The following is a 4,325-nucleotide window of genomic DNA, read 5'->3' on the forward strand; positions in this document are numbered from 1 at the left end:
TATTTTCAAAAGGTTATTCTTTTTAGAAATACCATAATTTAAGCTTTTTAAATGAGTTATACCTTGTAAAATTCTTAGTCTAAGTATTTTGAAGGTTTGTATCATTTAAAAATATTTGCTAAAGCATTTTTTGCTCGAGCGTTTCAAAGGGTCTTTTATTGTAAAAGTCATAGCCCAAGCTATTTGGTTAGATGGACGTTTTTAAGCCCTTTAAAAGTAACTGTTTTAAAATGATAATGCATCATTCATTAGATTGTTTGTTTGAAGTTAAGCACAAAGATACACAATGGGCTATCTGTGCTCTGCCCACCACGGGTATCGAAACCCAGTTTCTAGCATTGTAAGTCCGCAGATATACCGCTGTGCCACTGGGTGGCGCATTCATTAGAAAGTACTTAAGGTGAAGATTTTTGTAAATAAACACTGTATATGTTTTTGTGATTTTTATTGTATTTTAGGATTACAGTGATTTCATAAAAATAATGTTTCAGGATCATGTGATAAATTATACTTGTTAAAGATTGAGATAAATAGAATAGCTAAATTGCTATTAATGAAGCATCTTCAGAAGGCTTACTTCTTAAAACAAAGGTGCCAAAAAATAATGTGGTTCCAACTTCATGTGCTAAATATGGCGATCAAAGTTGGCCATCACTACCAAGGTTTTGCTAAACTAACTCCTCACTTTAGCTCCTCTTACACGAGCGAATAAATCCCGGAAACGCCTCACTTTTTTTCGCATTTTAAGTTCTTTGCTCGACGTTGCGTAGAACGTGTGTAGCACCACAGGCTGATGCTGATAAGAAAACAGTAGGCAGCAGTAGGTCTCGACACGCTGTTCCTAATATATCTAACGAGTTATTGCGTGAGATTTTTATTGTTCTAAAAGCTTATTAAGTGAGGAACATTTGGAGATAATTCAAGAATTACGTCATCATCGTTGAAAGTAAATTTTACTGATGATTGTCAATTCCTTTTCCAGCTAGTCGTTTGGGAATCGAATAGAAAAAAAACATTTCATTGTGGCTTCACGAAGTTGTTTTGTGCCTAATAAGCTGTGATAGACGAAGACACTAATAAATAAATGGCAAGTGTTATCTCAGAGTAACGTGGGTGCGGAAGGAACGCTGCGTCTTACTTTATATTCAAAGAACGTGAAGGTAAGTTGGTGTTATATAATGTGATAAAAACAGCAACTACTAACTCAGCTTACAACATCAAATTGTAATCACGTAGAACGAAAACAATTTGCAACAAGTACTATTAATATTCTACACGAAGTTGCGTTACGTTTATAACAGCGGCGTGTTCTCCTTTTAAGTTCTAAGTTATAATTTAATTGTATACCTATGTATATATTTTTTATTATGTCTTGACATTTCATTGATGTAGAAATAAAAACCAAAGGATCAACACACATGGAGAACCACTAAGTTCTAAGAACGTTTTATTAACAGCAAGACGTATTTTATATTATAAACAATACACGCCCTTGTGTAACGTGAAACATATTCACATCAAATCCACAGTGTGAGAAGTTGTTTCGAGCGTAGCAGCCAGCTAAGTGGATGATAAGAAATGGGATCCGTTCATCCAATGGAAGTTTGTTTAAAGTGTATTACTGGGGAAACTTGCAAGATCGTAAAGTGAAGAAATACTATAGTGCTGAAAAGAGGGCCAACTTAACCATTTCATTCGTAAAAATGTAAAGCGATTGGGCCCATAAACTGAATAAGTAGCATTTCTGAATCTTATTTTGTTTTACAAAAAGCGAAATAGATTTACGGCATTAGCTGTCATGTATGACTTTCCATTTCGATACATACGTCTAGTAATTACTAAATTGAAAGTATGAGAAAATCTAATTAAAAAAAACACGTTTTTATTATTCGTGATATTCGATTTTTTTTAAAACCTCAGACCTTTCTGAATCAAACATGATTTTCAATTCTGCTATTCCCTCTTTCCTACTCGCAATTTATTTAATAGTCGTTTGCCATTCCTGTTACTAATACAAGTTTTAAGAATTCAATTTTACGAAACGTTAAGAGTCACAGAAACGAGATCCATAAGTAAAATATTAATATATAAAACGTTTTCCCACTGAATATGAAGTATTCAACATAAAGCCCACCAGTGGCATAGCCGTATGTCTGCGGACTTCCAACGTTAGAAATCGAGTTTCGATACCCGTGGTGGGCAGGTCACAGATGGCCCATTGTATAACTTTGTGCTTAACTACAAACAAACAATTCAACATAAAACGAACAACAATTAATGACGAAAACTGAATAATGTAATGAAGTGTTAACTTCTACGATCTGTTCATAGGCGTTTATAGGATTTTTTTTATCGGCGGTGGGAGCAGAAGGGGGAAAAGAGTTAGTTGAAGGGGCAGAAGAAGGGTCAAGTGTTATCAGCTACAAAAGAAATAGTCTTTTTTACTTTTAACAAGTGTTTATTCATTCATTTTAATAATAAAAAAAGCCAAAATTACCTCAGGCTGGCTCTCATTGCACAGCTTCTCGGCAGTGTGATGCTGTTTCAAGTTACCATAAAACTCAAGATATCATCTGATTGGATATATTTCTTTTAGCTCAAATTACATAGTTTACATAGTATGACTTTATCACCCGTTCAAAAAATATTAACATTCTCATGTCAGGGAGTCACAATGTAGGAATAATTTTCAAATCTTAAGACTAATCCTGATATTTCAGATGAAGGGGGCTGCTGGAAGCAGAGCTCTTAGTGGGGTATGTCTCCCCATAACACTTCACTGGACACGCAACTGGACTCATTACATTAGCATTTTACTGTGGTATCCACTAATTTCAAAATTAAATTTTTATTTGAAACTTTTAGCACACGAATTTGTAAAATATGTAGTTTGCCATCCTTTATACGTTGATTGAACTGCTACTTATATAAAGAGCTTTCTTGCGTCAATCTCTCTTGTTTGTTTTGTTGTTATTGAACACAAAGCTACACAATGGGCTACCTGGGCTCCGCCCACAGCGGGTAACGAAACTCGAGTGTTAGTGTTATAAACCCTCAGGCTTTCCACTCTCTCACACACTCTCAGCTTAGAGCTGCAAGTTATATATACAAATTAAATATAATCAAATTATGGTTCACTGTCCTTTTGGGCTAATAATTGTTTTAGTTTGTTTTTATGTGTCATCATTTTTTATTTTCACTATAGCCAAGAGCCTCAAAAGATAGAAGTGGCCCAGGCATCTCTGAACCTCTGATAGGACCTGATTATACCTATTTGGTTCATATCATATGTAATAAATATCAAGAAGATTGAAAGTTTGTGAGCTAGGTATACCAGAGTTGATAATTACTGTGATAAATAATTGTAGAAACTAGTTTTAACTGCAAAGCCAGGCACGCAACGATACATACCATACAGTGAATAATAAAAAGCTGGGATTACGTATCTCTAGGGAAAAGATTTCAAACAATAGAACGTAAGTAATATAGCTAGAACAGCCTGTTTAATGACGTAAGTATAACAACCCTGGGGAAAAGCATGGCAGTCGCTAAATTTATCCCTAGAGGGAAACGGTACATGCGCAGTTAAAGCAAGAGTTACAAACCACGTTTTTGTCTTGATTAAAATAAGGCACTGTTCACATACACATGAGTTGTCCTTGGAACAGGGAAGTGAAAAATATGGCAGTGAAAGACGACACGGTACCGATATCAATCTTTCTCTTTCTCTCTCTTCAGTGCACTTTCTTTTCTTTTCTTCTTTTTTTCTTTTTGGAAACAATTTTGTATACACCTGTCTTTTCATCAACCCAACTTATTTTAGACTGGGTGATGAAATTTGATTATTCAACAAATTAATCATTTAATTGAACAGCATCAACAGAACGGTTTCGAAATTCTGCACTAGTTGCATTTGTGTTTCGTTAATGAAAAAGAAGTATTGATAAACCAGGGATTTGGTGAATTTTTAATAGGTGGTGGCGTTGTATTTATTTCCGTAACGTATACCAACACCGTATAATAGCGCAAACAGAGTGCTATATTTGTCCTTTACATATTAATATTCTCTGTTATTTTCTTCCAACTTCTAAAAAAACGTTATCAACTGGTCATAATGTACAATTATTTAACGTCTAATATGAGAACAAGTAATAAAAAATAAGGATGATGTAGGGATGGAAATACCAGAAATTAAATAAGCAAGGTAGGAATGAATGCACAAAACCATAAAAAAAATCCTACATAAGTGCCCCCCCCCCACAGTGGCACAGCTGTATGTCTTCGGACTTACAACGCCAGAAACCGGGTTTCGATACCCGTGGTGG

General features: G+C 34.8%; 1 protein-coding gene across 2 annotated transcripts in view; it reads left to right on the forward strand.

The window, feature by feature from the left end:
- The first annotated feature begins 893 nt into the window (after window positions 1-893).
- LOC106460467 (protein FAM49B-like) overlaps window positions 894-4,325 on the forward strand; it is a 63,726-nt gene continuing 60,294 nt past the window's right edge. For both annotated transcript variants that reach the window (XM_013920167.2, XM_013920174.2), the window contains exon 1: window positions 894-1,160. The gene's annotated coding sequence lies outside the window, so the exon portion shown is untranslated. The remainder of the gene's footprint in view (window positions 1,161-4,325) is intronic.

Source organism: Limulus polyphemus, unplaced genomic scaffold (assembly GCF_000517525.1).
Source record: "Limulus polyphemus unplaced genomic scaffold, Limulus_polyphemus-2.1.2 Scaffold33, whole genome shotgun sequence".
Classification (NCBI taxonomy): domain Eukaryota; kingdom Metazoa; phylum Arthropoda; class Merostomata; order Xiphosura; family Limulidae; genus Limulus; species Limulus polyphemus.